Below are 17731 nucleotides of genomic sequence, written 5' to 3'. Positions count from 1 at the left end.
CTGCCTGCACAGGACACTCTCTAGCTGAGAGCTAACTTTGGTGAAACTGAGCAGGTCCTGGTAGAAAGGACTGAGGTAAATGTAATCCTTCCTAAAGAGTTTGTGTCTGAGGATGGTAAAGGCACAAGTGAATGAGTTAAGCAAGTCATAATCCAAGATGCAGAGGCATTACTTTGCAAATAAAGGTCTGTCTAGTTAAAGCTATGATTTTTCCAGTATTCATGTATGGATGTGAGAGTTGGACTATAAAGAAAGCTGAGTGCTGAAGAATTGATGCTTTTGAACTGTGGTGTTGGAGAAGACTCTTGAGAGTCCCTTGGACTGCAAGGAGAGCCAACCAGTCCATTCTGAAGGAGATCAGCCCTGGGATTTCTTTGGAAGGAATGATGCTAAAGCTAAAACTCCAATCTTTGGCCACCTGATGCAAAGAACTGACTCATTGGAAAAGACCCTGATGCTGGGAAAGATTGAAGGCAGGAGGAGAAGGATATGACAGAGGATGAGATGGTCGGATGGCATCACCGACTCGATGGAGTTTGAGCAAGCTCGGGAGTTGGTGATGGACAGGGAAGCCTGGCGTGCTGCAGTCCATGGGATCGCAAAGAGTCCGATACGACTGAGCAACTGAACTGAACTGAATCCAAGATGAAGGCATGTTGAGAAGAGTAATGCCAGTAGAAGAAAACAAACAACAACAACAAAAAACAGGTTTTATACAACCCTACAATGTATGACAACTAGAGGTGGACAAATGAGACCATCTGGACTCAACTTATTCTTCTACCTCATTTGCCTATACTTTCTCTCTTTTTCTTTTTTTTTTTTAATGTACTCTGGAAATGGCACCACTTCCTTTTCATTTAAAAAAAATTTTTAATTGAAATTGGTTTACAATGTTGTTAATTTCTGCTATACAGCAAAGTGATTCAGTTTTATATGTACATAGTGGCTCAGATGGTAAAGAATCTGCCTGCAATGTGGGAGACCTGGAGAAGACCCCCTGGAGAAGGGAATGGTAACCCACTCTGGTATTGCCTAGAGAATTCCACGGACAGAGGAGCCTAGCCGGCTACAGTCCATAGAGTCACAAAATGTTGGACACAACTGAGGAACTAACACTTTGACTTTTTTCACATATATATAATATTATGTTTTTTCATATTCTTTTCCATGACGGTTTATCACAGGATACTGAATATAGTTCCCTGTGCTAAAGAGTTGGACCTTGTTGTTTATCCATTTGACATGTAATAGTTGGTATATGCTTGCTAATCCCCAACTCCCAGTCCATCCTTTCCCTCTCCCCCACCTTTGGCAATCACAAGTCTGTTCTCTATGTCCTTGAGTCTGTTTGTGTTTCACAGATAAGTTCATTTGTGTCATATTTTAGATTCCACATATACGTGGTATCATGTGGTATTTATCTTTCTCTGTTTGACTTACTTCACTTAGTATGATAATCTCTAGTTGCATCCATGTTGCTGCAAATGGCATTATTTCATTCTTTTTTATGGCTGAGTAATATCCTATTGTATATATGTACCACACCTTCCTTATCCACTCATCAACAACATCTAGGTTGTTTCCCTGTCTTGGCTATTGTAAACAGTGCTGCAATGAACACTGGGGTGCACGTATCTTTTTGAATTATAGTTTTGTTTGGATATATGCCCAGGAGTGGAATAGCTGGATCATATAGTAGTTCTATTTTTAGTTTTTTAGGGAAACTCCATATGGAGTTTGTTCTTCAAAGTGGCTCTACCAATTTATATTCCCACCAACAGTGTAGGAGGATTCCCTTTTCTCTACACCCTCTCCAGCATTTATTATTTATAGACTTCTTAAATGATGGCCGTTCTGGCCAGTGTGTTCATTGTTCTCTTTTTGAACATCAGGGTCCTATCTTCCCACCTCCAGGCCTTCACTCACAAGTTTGCCTCTGCCTGAAAAACACAAAAGACAAAACTTTCTTTATTTTATCTTTTCTTAAATATGACCTACCCTGTAGGGCCTATCTCTAATAGTGTTCTGTTGCAAAGTATTTCTCCCGTCAGAAGATCTCTCTTCTTCCTCTGAGTTTTCAAATCATTAACTTTATATTTCCTAAAATAGCATGAGCTCCCCTTTCAACTATGTGTTACTGGGTATTTCTTCTTGTGTTTCCTCCTAGGTCTTAAATTCTAAGTACTCTTGGACAAAAGACCAAAATTTTGACCCAAGAGATTATCAAGTGTTGCAAGTAGAGAAATAGAAGTTTCCAGAGACAGCAGAACCAAAAAACACAAACTTACAGGTCTGGACTTTTCCCCAAGACTAAGACAAATTTTAGTTAAATGCATTTTTTCTAATTTAAATGTCTTCTTAGTTTGACTGATGTTTGCCATGAGAACAGCGTAGTTGTCAGGGTTGGGAGATGAGTCTAAAATGAACGGACTAGGTGGGTAAGTTTGGGGAGAAATATTAATATAAGAACTGGAGATAACCATAAACAATCTATCTCAGAGTTCCTGGGTTTGAAGAAAGATCGCATAATAATCATAATTAATTAATGAATTCAAAATGAAACAGCATAATGAGTTTTTCTTTTAGTCAGAAAGGTGACTAAAAACATTTATGTAAGAACCTATTTTTCTGTGTTGGAATACACACACACACACACACCCTGCACACCCACCAAACAGAACTAAATGTACCAAACCAAGCAGAATCAGGACCTTACTGGAAAGATGTAAATACTCTGCAACAGTAGAACTGCATTTGCAAAGGAGTGGTTTGGCTTTAACCTGAGAACCAGGGCACGAAACCCATCCACGCAGACATCAATTTCCAGCAGGAATGCTGGAGTTTCTAACTACGGAGAACTACAGTTTTTCCGGCCCAGTGCACAGCATAAAATATATATATTTTTAAGTGGGCCAAATTTTCCTTGAGTTCCCTCCCTCTTTTTCCTTTCTCCTCGTTTGTCCCCATCCCCTAGTGTCTGTCACTACACAGGAACTGCTGGGAAAGCTATTGGGCGGCTGGAGGACTCAGTTCCCCGGCCCTAGTCGGGTCGTCGTGGTGGGTGGGACTCAGTACCGAGCTGATTTTCCACGATCTGGTTTCACTGCAGTTTTTCTCCACTCTGGCTGCTAGACTCCGGGCAAAAAGCAGGGAGTCGCCTTGGGGAACCCTCCCACCCCACCCCTCAAGGCGACCGACCGACTCCTGCGAGGAGGGCGCGCCGCGAGCGGACAGAGGCCTCGAGTGACCTCACCATGGTGCGTTTCAGCCTCTACTTTCTTTTTCAGTCTTTCGTTGCAGGGAAGGGGAGGGGTTCCAAAAAGAAGTCAAAGGCAGCAGGGAGAGGCTGTAAGGGATCCTTGGGGCGGGGGGAGAGAGAGAGAGAAAGAGATGGAGACGCTGGGAGAGACCCAGGCTGGAGCTGGCTGAGCGTGGGCGCAGCGCGGGAACCGGGTCTGCAGCGCTTTGCGCCTGCCCCGCCTGTTGAGCAGGAGCCGAGTAAGCGCTGGCTGTGGGGAAACCGGTGCAGGGAGCCGCAGGTGCCGCCGCCGGGTCTCCTCTCCCGCCCACCGCCCCCTCACCCCCCACCCCTGCCGCCCACTCTCCTGCGTTGGCAGCGAGGATCTGCTAGGTGCGCCCGGGAGCTACCGGCGATCCCAGAACGCAGCCCCGAGGTCTGGGACGCAGCCGAGTAAGTGGTCGCCGTGTGCCCGCGCGAGTCAGGGCTGCCAGGGGAGCGGCCCTCTCCGCGGCCCCCGGCCCAGGCCTATCCCCCACCCCTTTGGGAAGACTTCCTGAGCTCCCAGCTGTCTAGCCCTGGGGCCGGCCGGGTTCCCACGCCAAGGAGGAGCGAGGGCGCAAAGAAGACGGCGCCCGGGGCAGCTCAGGGCCCGGGGGACCCGCGGCGGCCGAGGGCGGAAGGCCAGTTGTGGGTGGGCGCCGGGCCGCGCCGAACTGGCGGCTGCGCTCCAGGGGCTCTGGCGTGAGAACGCCGGGAGCCGGGAGCTGCTCTCCCACGGCCCGGGCGCCGGGGGATCGGAGCCCGCAGAGTGAGGCCGCGCTGCGCGGGTGCGCGGTTCGCGCTCCTACGGGGCGGGAGGCTGCGATCCGGTATAGCTTAGCGGGGCCGCCCTCAAACTTCCACGGGGGCTGCCGGGGCTCCACCGAGGAGTGAATGTGCGTGCGCGTGTGTGTGTCTGTGCATGTTTGTCGGGGTGTGTGTTCGCGTGTGTTTGTGAGCGCGCGTGTCTGTGTCGGGGTGCCCGCTGGTGCGTGTGTTAATTGCTGCTTGGGCTGTGTGATTCCCACTGTGATTTGGGGAGCAGTGAGCAGGGGTCTGCGTCTCCGTGCCCGGAGCCCGTCTTGGATGGGCTGAGCAGCCTCGCGGGGGCACTTGTGCGGAGGCTGCTTTGCACTGTGGTCACGTGGTTTCAGGCTATGGATTCCCTGCGTCTTCTTTTGCTCCCTCACTTCACAGGGTTGTGCCTTCCTTTTACATTTGGTGAACAGTGTGTATCTTCCGAAGTAAACCAGAAGGTTGAACGTGTCGCTTACTTGTGGCAGTGCATCTTGGTTTCCAACATATTGAACCCCTTCGGAATTTTAAGAAGAACAGGTCATAAAACATAGTTCTAAATTAGAGCTTCATTTATAACGTATCAGAGTCTGTTCTGTGATGGTGATTTTATTAAATGTTTACCTCTTCACTAGAACTGCTCTTAGGAGGAACATCTTTGATCCTCTGATGACACATGGGTAAGCGTTGGAGTCTTCAAGTGATGGATATAGATTTTTATCTTGGTTCATAGTGTAATACTAATCTGTTGCTTTTCCTAAAACGGCTGTTTTTGTTTTGTTTCTTCAGGAGTTGTCATTTCCGGTACTATATTATGAAGAGTGGTAAAAGTCAATAATGGCAACAATATAACAAAAATATGAATGTCTAAAATTTCAAAGCAAATCTTAACTTGTCAAAAAGCCATGCAAACTTTATTAGGCATTTGGGGAGGTTGCCGGTGTAGTCTGCACTCTGTTCAGTTATTACACAGCTTGGTTTGTGGATTGCTTCCCGGGGTCTAGAAATTTTACATAAAACATTTGAGTCGCTGCATTTTGAGGGAGATAACCCAGGGTTCTCAGGTAATTTAAAGTGATTTTCGACCCAATAGAAAAATAAAAACCACAGAGTTAAATAAGCTATTCTTTTCATGTTAAAACAGCAGGCTTTTTGCATAAAACCTGTGTAGGAAAATTCTAGAATAATTAAATATTGTTACAGTAATTAAGCGTCTCACATAAAACAGACACACTTGTATATTTTAAAATGTATCTGTTAGGAAACTGAAGTAGCAAAGTTTATTTAATAGAAATATGTAATTAATAGATGGCTACCTTCTGCTGCTTCTTGTGCTGTAAGATCTTTTTTTCAGTGCATGACAGAGAAAAAAGGAATTTTATTTTTCTCTCATTGAAACCCAACACAAATATAATGGAAAGTACTTATGCATGGTACAGTGTTTTATAATGTATGAATATAAGAAGCACCTTAAAGGTCTGCTACAAGGTACTTGGGTATAAAATAACATGTTCAAGGTACTTTTTTGTCATTCTTGAGAACATAGAAGGAGATGCAGCTTCACAAGGCTTGGTCCTCATACCTCTTATAACTACGGTTTATTAAGTGATCTTATGTTAAAACATTATTTTGAAAAACTTTAAATCAATCAAGATTGGATTAAAAATATCGGATTAAAATTGGATTAATTAATTGGAATGAATTGGATTAATTAAAATTGGATTTAATCCAATATTGGATTAATAAGTAAAGAAGTAAGTGAATTCAAATTGTTATTTCCGTTATGAATGTCAGATTTGCCAGGAAGTTGCTTAGCTTCCTTTTATTTGCTAGGAAATAAAACTTTTATGTCATTGATTTTTATACCACTTAATTATAAATATTTACCCAAGCAACTTTTGTTAAATGTTACTATTTATTACTTTTTTGCACATTTGTGGAAACATATTTTTCTTTCTAAAATATCAGTGATTTCACTGGTTTTTCATCTCTAGCCTTCTAGATGTTTTCAGTAAGCATTTGTTAGGTGGCTGGGCAGTAGTTTTGGTTAGGTCTCTCCCTCTTGATACAAGAAGAGTTTTTTGCCATTTTTAGGTCTTTAGATGAATAAATTTAGCCACTCATAGACTAGTTGACTCATTTGACACTAGAGTAATTTTTTGGCTTTCCTGACTTACATATGCTTCTTCTGTTTTTCTCAAACGGTTTGGAAGTGTCTGACCTAGTTTGTTTCTCTGTCCCCTGAGTGTAGGCCAATAGGCTTGCACTTCCCATAGCCTTGAGGCTTATAGAGTATGAACGGAAGTATTTGCTAGGAGTGAGGGGTTTTAGGCCAGTCACCACCAGCAGCAGTAGTTTATAAAACTGGAGGGACTCTGGGCCATGTACCCCCGTGGGCACACCCCCTCACCTGGCACCCCCCACAAAATTGTGATTATCAACTGCTTGTAGTTGCTTTCCTGGAATTCTTTCTGTTAATAATCTTTTGTTATTATTATTATTAAAATAAACCCTCCCTTGCAGAAAATCAAAGGCAACTCAAGTTAATTCACTCACCACCTCCTCCTCCTCACCACAGTAGGAATTAGTAAGAAGCCCAAAGAAGACAATGGCTTTGGGAGCGAGCACTCTGGGAAAGGGGTCTGGGCAGACCAAGGAAAGCTTCTTCATTCTGAATTTTTTCCAGGTCTGACATAATTCTATTTGCCTTTTCGCTGTGTTGCCTTACATCAAAAATACCCATTCAGACAGGTAACCAGACAGAGAAAGACATTTATCATATGATGTCACTTATGTGTGGAATCTAAAAAGCTGATACAGAGGAACTGATTTACAAACCAGAAATAGGCCCACAGACACAGAAAACAAACCTATGGTTACCAAAGCAGAGAAGGGAAAGGATAAATTAGGAGTTTAGGATTAAAATACAAAACTACTACTTGATATAAAAACTACTTTATATAAACAAATACAAAACTACTACTACTTTATATATATATATATATATATATAAAGCAGGTAAACAATGGAGACCTACTGTATAGCACAGGGAATTATACTCAATGTTTTGTAATAAATTATAACGGGAAAAGAGTCTGAAAAAGAATATACCTACATATGTGTGTGTGTGTGTCTGTGTATAACTGATCACTGTGCTGTACACGTGAAACTGAGACAGCTTTGCAAATAAACTATACTCCAATTTAAAAAAATACCTGTTTATGTATCTGCATCACTACCAAATTCAAATCACTCTCAGGCTGTTCATCCTTGGATTCAAGATGCCTGGCACATGGTGGGTGCCTAATAAGCTTAATTGTGTTATCTTCGTAATTATTTTTTTCTTCTTCATAGTTATCGATTCAAGTTTTTTGATGCGTTGGTGCTGTGGGTATTTGGTTTGGGAATACTGTCTCTGGATTAGCATCTGTCTTGTGAGGAGCCTGCAGGAAAGAACACTGCTGTGCTTTTTTCCCATGGGGCTTGCAGCTGGTTCAGAGCTGCTTGTAACTGCTCATTCACCACTGCCCAACTACCTTTTGTCTTTCTAAGTTTACACCATTTACCCTCTCCCCATGACCTGTGCTTATTGACTTCCTGAACATTCCACTTTCCTTGAGAATCTACACTAACAGAGGATTTGCTTTCTACACTTTGACCAACTGTAATCGCCTATAACTTAATTCAACTTCTAAGCATTGGATCCACAGGACTGCAGTCCACCTCCCTGGGCCTTTCTGCCCAGCTGAAGATGCTGAGCATTTCATATTCTTTTTCTGACCTCAACCCCTTGTCCTTCCGATAAGCCCTTTTACTCAAAACCACTTACACCCTCCTCTCCGGTGACTACTCCTTAGCCATTTCCAATTTTCTCAGGTTTTTCTGTCTTTACTCAGTGCAATGATTTTGGCAAGAAATGTCAGCTGTGCTCCATTCCTCTGCTTTCTTGCTGCTAGACCTCTTAGCTCTTGATTCCCACCAACTTCAGCTTCAGGGGTGGTTAATAGCTCTAGGCGGTTATTTTATTCTTTCTTGGATAATTCCTATCAATTTCTCCATGGGACATGTGGCAGAGTTTTCCAGTCCAAATTATCTTTAGTTTTTTCATTCTTAGCAGGTGACCTTATTTCCAAATTCAAGGTGAATATTAAGATTGATTTAGCAAGCTCCTTACCAAGATTTATCTTGAATGTGGAAGGCATTCCTTTATTTGACCTGTTCTGAGCATAATAATTCTTTTCTTATATTGAGCTATACTATTTGCCTTTATAATATTCATATCCAAATTTTTACCTTTTAGAGTACTTATACAGAAAGCTTTTATATATAATATTTGAGACATGTATGGCTTCCCTGGTAACTCAGTTGGTAGAGAATCCACCTGCAATGCAGAAGACCCTGGTTCTATTCATGGGCCAGGAAGATCTGCTGGAGAAGGGATAGGCTACCCACTCCAGTATTCTTGGGCTTCCCTGATGGCTCAGATGGCAAAAGAATCCACCTGAAATGTGGGAGACCTGGGTTTGATCCCTGGGTTGGGAAGATCCCCTGGAGAAGGGAACAGTATTCTGGCCTGGAGCATTCCATGGATTGTATAGTCCATGGGGTCACAAAGAGTCGGACATGAGATCTCTATGGTAATGTTCATTTTCTTCAACTCACCCTTAATTGGCATAGTTTGAATATCTTATTATCATCAGGGAATTTCTCCTTTGGGTGCATTCTTGTTTTTCTGAAAATGTGGTCCTGAGAGCTGAAGCAAGACGAGAGGACTAACATAATTAATCTCTTCTAAATACCATATGGTAAATCATCCTAAAATCAAATCTGGTGTCTCTTCCACTGTATTTTTTGCATCCATACTACAGTGTTTAATTAGGCATCTTTTTGCATTCTCCTCTGCACGTATACTTCTTTTCCTCAGTTTGCACATTTGGCCACTAAATGTGGGACTTTAAAAAATAGTTACTGCAACTAAATACAATCTTTACCTTTAGTTAGCCTATTGTTCCAGAGGGTCAGGATATTTTCGGATTTTAATTCAATGAGACAGGCTAGCTATTCTTCTTCATTTAGAGGCATGAGCAGATTTAATCAGGATACAATTAATACCTTCTTCCAATACCTGTACAGAATGGAGAACGGGCAGAACATTTAGCCCCAGATGCCTCCCCTCACGAGTCCCTGAATTAATCAGCCATCTTTAGAAGGCTGTTCATGTTGTGTTATGGTCAAGTAACTCATTCATCAGAGTTTACATTCCTTTGTGTGGCCCGAGTGGGTATATTCTGTGACAGACTTGATCAGATTCCTTGCTGGTGTGCATTTCCACTTTCTGCAGACTAGCTGTCAAGTAAACCTGTAAAAACAGAAGGAAATAACCCCTAGGCTCCTCTGTAATGATGGGTTCCTTGTGTCTCCCTAGCTGGTAGGTAACAATGCTTCACATTTTGGTTGTGTACAGACCATAATGTTGAGAATCTAGCCTGGAATCAGTGTCAAGTGCTCTTGGCTATAAAGTTGGTGGAATCTAACTTCTGTATTTTGAGAATTGAGACCATAGCAAGATTCCTTGCTCTCTATCAACCCTTCCTTCATCATAATGTTTTAAAAGATGATTTTAACTGTTCCCTTATCACATCCACACACGCTTTCAGTACTTTGTGGTGAGATTTTTCCAAATTAATGGATTTAAACTCTTTTGGAATATTTAACTTCATACTCTTGCTTGGACCTTAAATTTGTTACTTTGATTTTGGCCTTGCTTTTGCCAGGATGATGATATTTTCTTGAAGAGCTGAGATGAAACCATACCAGCATCCGGTAATTCTGCCTGTCAGTCAGGTAGCATCGTTTGAATATCTTTGCCGCCAGCAATCAGTGTGCTCTTCCTACAGCTAAAGAACACGGTTAGCACTTCTGTATCTGGCAATAAGAATGAGAATTGAAAGAACATTTTTTGAATTTGTGATTTTTCAAAACACATGATTTTTCGAAAGCTTCAGCTTACTTTATGTTTTAGGACACACTTTTCAGAGGTTAGTCCCTCTTTCGTACCTCATGATGAAGTGTATTATGGATTATGTATGTCTCTGAGGAAGATGCAAAGATTATGACAGTCCTGCCTGCCTGAAGTTAAAGTCCGTGTGTGAAAGATACCAGCACCAGAACAGTCTCAGAATTACACAGCAGCACTCAACTGAGAGACTGATATTTGTGCTGCAGTTGTATAAGTTCTCAAGAACCTCAGAAGCTGTAATCCCACAGGAGGGAGGTGCTGAAGAAGGCTTTCTGGGGAAGGTCTGGTGCTTAGGGGAGGTTTTACAGCAGGACGAGGTTGCTGGATGTTGCAGGACCTGTGGGGTATAAATATATGGGAGGGTGGAGAGTGTCAGAGGCAGACGAAAGGAAGGGGCCGTGCAGGAGGCAGCTGGGTGTGTAGGTGTGAGAGGTGTGCAAGTGTGTGTGAGTGTGTGAGGGTATGTGTGGGCGAGAGTGTGTGAAGGTATGTGTGTATGTGAGGATATATGAGGGTGAAAGTCTGTGAGGGTGTGAGAGAATGTTAGGGTGAGAGTGTGTGAGTGAGAGAGGGTGTGTAAGGCTGTGAATGTGAATGTGTGAAACCATTTATGGACGGAGAACTGCATGGGCAGTTCTTCACACCCCGCAGCTCTGTAGTGCCCCTTTGCAGGAAACGGGATGACATCCCATCCCTTTCTAGATTCCCTGCCCCTCTCTGGGTTTCAGGGGAGCTGGTACCTCCTCAGCCTTCACATCTCAATCTGGGCTCTGCTTCCCAGAACCTTAGTTACTCTTCCACATCTGCAAGAGCTTGTTATGTTTCTTTGCACCTCCCTGTTCATCCCTCATCCTATTATTATTGTCTGCTATAATTTATTTATTGGACTATAGTTGATTTACATGTTGTGTTAGTTTCAGGTATATAGCAATTTGAATTGGTTACACATATACATACATATATATCTATTCTTTTCAGATTCTTCACCCTTATACATTATTACAAAATATTGAGTATAGTTCCCTGTACTATACAGTAGGTCCTTGTTTATCTATTTTATATATAATAGTGTGTATATGTTCATCCCAAACTCCTGATTTCTCTCTCCCTCCCTTTGCCAGCCATAAGTTTGTTTTCTATGTGTGTGGGTCTGTTTTTGTTTTGTAAACAAGTTCATTTGTACCAGTTTTAGATTTCATGTATAAACAATATCATATGGTATTTGTGTTTCTCTGTCTTATCCTCTGCTGTAATCGCTTCCTGAATTGTCTGCAATGAGAGGAGGTACCATCTCAGGTTAGTTCCCATTCTGTTCACAGACATGTAATAGAAGTGCTCCAGAAATCATGAGCATTCGATTGAAATTGTATGATGTGAAATGGGCAGCTGGGAGCAGTGAGTGTTGGAGAATATTGGTAAAAAGATTTACAGTAAAATGGGGTTAGGTTACAAGATTGGGATGGCCACTGAACCTTTCTTCATTAGGTTATGTGAAACCATTTTGTTTTTTTGAGTTTTGGGGAAGGGCTGTGTGGCTTAGGCACCACTTTTAATTAGACTTTCATACATCAGTTTGAACACTTCAGAGTTTGGGGTGCACCTCTAGACGTAACAAGGAAATTGTGTGGCTCCTCACCTTGCATCAGGTGTTTCCATCCATGAGGTTGACAAAGCTTAGAACTTTAATACTCTGTCTTTTAAAAAGATTTGTTTACTTACTTGGCTGCATCGGATCTTTTGTTGCAGCGCACAGACTCTCTAACTGTGGCGCATGGGCTTAGTTGCTTCACAGCATAGGGGCTCCTCATTTCCCAACAAGGGATCAAACCTGTGTCCCCTGCAAGGCGGGGACTGCAAGGCGGATTCTTAACCCCTGGACCACCAGCAGAGTTCCAATGCTGTGTATTTTTATTAGATATGTTGCATTACTAGTCTAATTTTATATGTATGCACTGGAATTGTCAGCTCCTTATTTTCAATTCTCAACCATTTTGCAACTTCAGATATGCTCAATTATAACTAGTTAAATGATATGTGGCTCATATGATTAAGTTAAGTAAATATGGGACACAATTTCACTGTTTCATTAGTATAATATGAACTTTTAAGTTGTGTATTTGTGAATATAAAGCTTAACATAGGTTAATTCTTCACCATGGATGAAGAATTTAGAGGATTACAAATATAATGTGGAAGACACTTGGATAAACATACTAACATTATTGAGACTTGATGTGTCGAGATTTGAAGCAACAGATTTTTATGCTGGATTAGCACTGTATGTTTCCAAGTGTGATCAGCAAAAGGCAGTCCTCCCCATGAAAATTCTGGGTTAAAAATTCATTTTTTTCAATGTCTTAATAATATTTGCAGTCACTAATGATAATTAACATTCTTCTTTGTTCATCTCCACAGCGAATAACAGTTTCATATTCCACAGCCTCTATTTCTGGGTCTTTTTTGTGGGGACTGTTTATAATAATGTTCTTAAGCTCTTACTGTGTCATCTTATGCTAAAGAATTTTCCCAGTGGAGCAAGATGTGATAGTTTTGGATAGAGTCTGAGGGTAGCAGGTCATCCTAGCTGAAGTCACTATCTCTCACCACCTCTGTCCTAGTTTATCTTACTTAGGCTGGATTATCCCTACACCTCACTTGACGGCTTGTCCAGGAACAAGAAGACCGGGTGTCACAGGTGTCCTAAGGTTACTCTCTACAAAAGTTTCTCTTCCGTTGGTCTTGCCCCACAGTCAGCTCTTTTGGATTGATCCATTCCTTTGGAGTGGACACGGGGTAACTGTTCTGTATCTTTCTTCCCTATTAGTTTTCTTCTTTGCTGACGAAGGAATGTCTTAACCGGAGGTGGCTAGAACATTTTTGCTCACCTGCCTTGATTATCTATCTAAATCAAACCAAGTAAAATCTGTTTAGTTCTTCTTGTCTTAATATTGGCTCTGTTTCAGTGCATGGTGGATGTTGGGAGCTGGGGTGTGTCAATCTGTTTTACACACAGTAAAATGGCATTTGGCTTTTTTTTTTTTTTTTTGCAGTAACTGTCCTTGATAAAAAAGCATTGGTCATTGCGTGAGTACCAAGAATTTTTGCTGCATGCTCGGTGTCACACAGCCTTTTAAGTGGTGTAGAAACCCCGTGGTGCTCACAGCATCAAGTGGATAATCTGACAGCATACTTTATGTCTAACTCTGGTCCCGTGTTTCAGTCATGCTCCTACTTGAATACTGTGTTACAGCTATATTCTCTTGGCTGCAGTTTGTCACCCGACTCTCTTGTTTTGCCTTTTTCCTCTGCACAAATTTTTCTGCTCCTTGGAATCCTTTTTCTTGTTTCCTATGCTTTGTTGTTCTTACTTACTCAACAAGGCTTATCTTAAGTCATTTATTTGAGGAAGCACTTACCAAAGTACTGTGTCAGGGTTAAAACAGGCTTTTCTGTGTCCCCATGACACAGAACACCTCATAATAGAGCACACTTCACTAAATTTGTGTGTTTTTATTCTGTCCATACACTGACTCCTACACGAGACTCTCCTTTATCGTCTAGTGTTGGCTTGTTTTCGTTTGATTTTGTTTTTAATTCCTGAAACCACGTCCTTTAAAATGCAGTAATAGGTGCTTAATAAATAACTTGCAGGATGTATGAATAAATGAATGGTTGGATGGATGGGTAAATCCAGGAGTTCAGAGAGACAGAAAGATTAAAGATTTTACGTAGGTAGAATAATTATAAAGAAAGGTCTTAAAGAAAGCATGGGCTCCCCAGGGGGCTCTGTAGTAAAGAATCTGCCTGCCAAAGCAGGAGATGCAAGAGACACAGGTTTGTTCCCTGGGTCTGGAAGATCCCCTAAAGTAGGAAAAGGCAACCCACTCCAGTATTCTTGCCTGGAAAATCCTATGGACAGAGGAGCCTGGTGGGCTACAGTCCATAGGGCCGCAAAGAGTTGGACACAACTGAATAACTGAACACAAAGAAAGCACTTGTGATGAATTCCAGGACAGAATATGAGCTTTAAGAGGAAAGTTATAGTCTTGTCCAGGATTGGAGAGAAGCATGCATCCTTGGTTGATGGAGAGTGAGTGTTAAGATGAGAGTAAAGCGGTGGTATAGCCACACAGTTAGTGAGACTTACAGTTTTTCATCTGTGAGCAGTAACTATGCATTTGGTAAAATAACTCACAATCAGTATATAATTGTTTGAAATAAAAAGGAATATATTTTCAATATTTAACACATTCAAGTTGTTCCAGTTGAAGTGTATGAAAAAATCCAGCTTTACCCTGAAGCACAATTGAAAAGAGAGGAGTGGTTTCATGTGTCTTAATACAGCTATAGATATTCTTTTGGTATAAAAATTTTGAAATTTGAGAAGTTATCATTTCATAAAGGTTGCTTGCCATATAGGATCTGAAGCCATTAAAATCCATCTTTCTGTGAATGGAACCTTTGTTCCTGCATGAGTTTGGAACATCATGGTCACTGGAAAATTCTGGTCTCCTTGTTTTGCAGATCTTCCAGATGTTGACAAACTACACTTTATTATAGAATAGGAGAATAATCACATTAATTAACATCACCATGATCTCATCAAGAAAACTTGAAGTATTGGGAAGCTGTCCAACTGCCATGGTAGATGTACACGGGGCAGTTGTGGGTTGAGGAAGTTTTCCAGTTCCCTCTTTTCAAGCCAAAAATCTGTCCTTAAATAGAAGAAAACTATAAATAAATTATTCTTTAAATTAGAATAAATATTATTAAATTTTAAAATAATAACTGTTAAGCTGAAAATTTCAAATTAAGAAAAGTTACTATAATTTAATGTCACTGCAAAACAGAACCCACAAGAGTGGTTACTTCTTGTGTTTACAGGTAGGTGTAAGAACAACTTGGGAATTTCAGAATAATGATTTATTGGACAATAATGAAGTTAACAGAGATCAGAGCAAGTACAACCAACAATAGGGAGAAGGAGCACAGTAGAAGTTCTGAGAACAAACCGAGTTTACCTCCCCCAAATACATACATTTATAACATTCATACCCTAAAGCTCCTACCCTAGAAAAGTCTACACAGGCAGCATTTCATTAGTTGTAGAATGATGACATTGCAGCTGTCATGTGACTTCCAGGAAGCTGCACAGTGCCCTTGGGAGAGAATGAGAATGGGAAGGACACAGGGTGTCTGAGCGCTGGCATGAAGGCAGCTCTGACCTTGCACGTCCTGTGAGTGACTCTTGAGACATCTCCCAGGGTGTGCAGAACTTTGCACACACTGACAACTACTGCTTTGGTAACCAAGCCTCGAACAAAGAAACATCAAGGGGCTAGAAAGATATAAACCTAATTTCAGGCAATAATAGTCAACGTTCATTAAGTACATACTATATTCCAAGCACTGGGAAAACCAAATTACCCTTCTTGAACCCCCTGGGAATTGTTCTACCCTCATCATTTAATTTAAGATGCGGAAGCAAAGTCAAGAGCAGAAAAGTAATTTGCCTAAATATCATACATCAAATTAGTGGTGGAACCAGTCTTTTTAGCCAAGCATCTTCTAAAAACTATGTTTACCACCTTAACCGCTTACATATAGGTGTTTCTGATGGTTTGCATATAATCAATAGTGTTTTTAAAATAGTCAGATTAGACTCTGTAGCATAATGAGCTTTAGAGTTAGGTTTTGATGGTCTACGAACTTCCAAATAAAACACATAAGACAAGAAAAATTAATACATTTAGTACAAATGATAGAAATATAGTTTAACTAAAATAAAAGTATCATTAAATTTTCACCAGTCTAAAGTTATGACTGTGATATTTAGGAAATTGTTTTCATATTAATTCTTAAAGAATATTTTGTTGGATTTACAACTTAAGGTAAAGAGAGTTTTTTTCTTCTTTCAGCCCATACATCTTTGTTGCACTGTCTGCTAGTCTTTATTGCTTTGGTGAAAAGTAAGTACAGATCATATCATTTCCTCTCTGTTTCTTTTTCTTTAACCTCTGGATATTTTTTTAAAAGTTTTCTTTTTATCTTTGAATTTCAGAAGTCTGATAACATTATGCCTAGCTGTAGTTTTCTTTGTGTTTATCATGTATGAGTTTTAATGAACTTCTTGGATCTGTGTTTGATACTATCATCAAATAGAGAATGTTTCCAGCCATTATTTGTTCAAATATTTTTCTACTTCCATTTCCTCTATTTTATTTTCTGGACTCTAAATGCATATATGTTAGGCCTTTAGGTGTTGTCCTACAGATTTCAGATCTATTTGATCACTCTTTGTTCTCTTTGTGGCTTTGTTGGAGTTATTTCTATTAATTTGACTTCATGTTCACTGATCCTTTCCTCTGATGTTAAATGGAATTCTTTATTTCTGTTGCTGTGATTTTTAGCATTTCCAATTGTTTCTTTTTCTTTGCATTCTGTTTCTTAATGGAAACCCCCTCTTATGGCTGCTATTCAACTATACCACTGGATTCTAATGTATATTTCTCATGGTTGTTTTATTTATTTATTTAAAAATTTTATTTTATTTTTTAACTTTACAATATTGTATTGGTTTTGCCATATATCAAAATGAATCCACCACAGGTATACATGTGTTCCCCATCCTGAACCCTCCTCCCTCCTCCCTCCCCATACCATCCCTCTGGGTTGTTTTAAAGTTCTGTTTGATGACAGCATCTGGGCCAATTCTTGGTCTCTTTCTGTTGACTGTTTTCTCTTGATTGTGGGTCACTTTTTTCTTCCTCTCCTGATGTCATGTATCGGTTGTGTGTGTCATATACCACATATGCATCTTAGCTGAGGGGTTCTTGGTGTTCTGGTCTCTCCTGCAGCTGCTAAAAGTCTGATAAAAAGACTCTGACGTGTGGGAGATTTTGCATCTTCCACCACTTCTTCTGGGATGAAAATAGCACAGGTCTCACGTCTCCTGGGGCTTCTTGTCTATTTACTTTGGAATTTAGCTCATTTAGATTTCTTGTAGTCCTCCACTGAGTTTTTTTCCCTTAAACTTGGCTAAGGTACAACGTATATTAATACAAACAACCTCAAATACAAAAAACAGACAATAATTAGATAAGATTTGATAGCTGTACACACGCATGAAACCACCACCACAATCCAGATAAAAATCACTTCTGTCATTTCTCCTGTGTCCTTTTCCAATCAGCACCCTGTCCTCTATTTGCAGAAAATAGTTGTCTGTAGGTATAGGTTTGCTTGCAGTACTTAGATTTTATACAAAGTAATATTTCAATGTGGACTCATGTGTGCAGTCCCATTCACTCACATAATGGTTTTGAGATTTATCTTTGTTACATGTGTCTGCTGGATAGTAGTCATTTTCACTATATGGCTGTTCAGCATCTTTTTCATTCATTCCCGTGATTCAAGACATCTCAATTGTTTCCAGTTTTTGACTATTATGAGTAAAGCTGCTTCATGAATATCTGTGTTCAAGCCTGTGTTTGTATATATATTTACCTTCCTCATGAGTAATTACCTAGAAATGGAATAGCTGGGTGGTATGACAGGTTGTGTCAGCATTTCCAGAAACAACCAAACTGCTTTCCAAAGTGATTGTTCATTTTTTCATTCCCACCAGCAGTTTA

General features: G+C 40.7%; 1 protein-coding gene across 14 annotated transcripts in view; it reads left to right on the top strand.

Moving 5' to 3' along the window:
- Nucleotides 1-2982: 2982 nt before the first annotated feature.
- GUCY1A1 (guanylate cyclase 1 soluble subunit alpha 1) overlaps nt 2983-17731 on the top strand; it is a 66434-nt gene continuing 51685 nt past the window's right edge. For 2 of the 14 annotated variants that reach the window (XM_086347011.1, XM_086347001.1), the window contains exons 1-2: nt 13147-13181; nt 16016-16066. The gene's annotated coding sequence lies outside the window, so the exon portion shown is untranslated. Of the gene's footprint in view, nt 3261-3293; nt 3695-3839; nt 4114-4705; nt 4759-13146; nt 13182-16015; nt 16067-17731 lie in introns of those variants that run through there. The other 12 variants (XM_086347009.1, XM_086347008.1, XM_086347000.1 and 9 more) reach the window with 12 other exon arrangements.

Source organism: Bos grunniens, chromosome 17, assembly GCF_055505025.1.
Source record: "Bos grunniens cultivar Pamir isolate PY7600 chromosome 17, Bosgru_T2T1.0, whole genome shotgun sequence".
In the NCBI taxonomy this organism is placed as follows: domain Eukaryota; kingdom Metazoa; phylum Chordata; class Mammalia; order Artiodactyla; family Bovidae; genus Bos; species Bos grunniens.
This window is presented reverse-complemented; position numbering and strand designations above follow the sequence as displayed.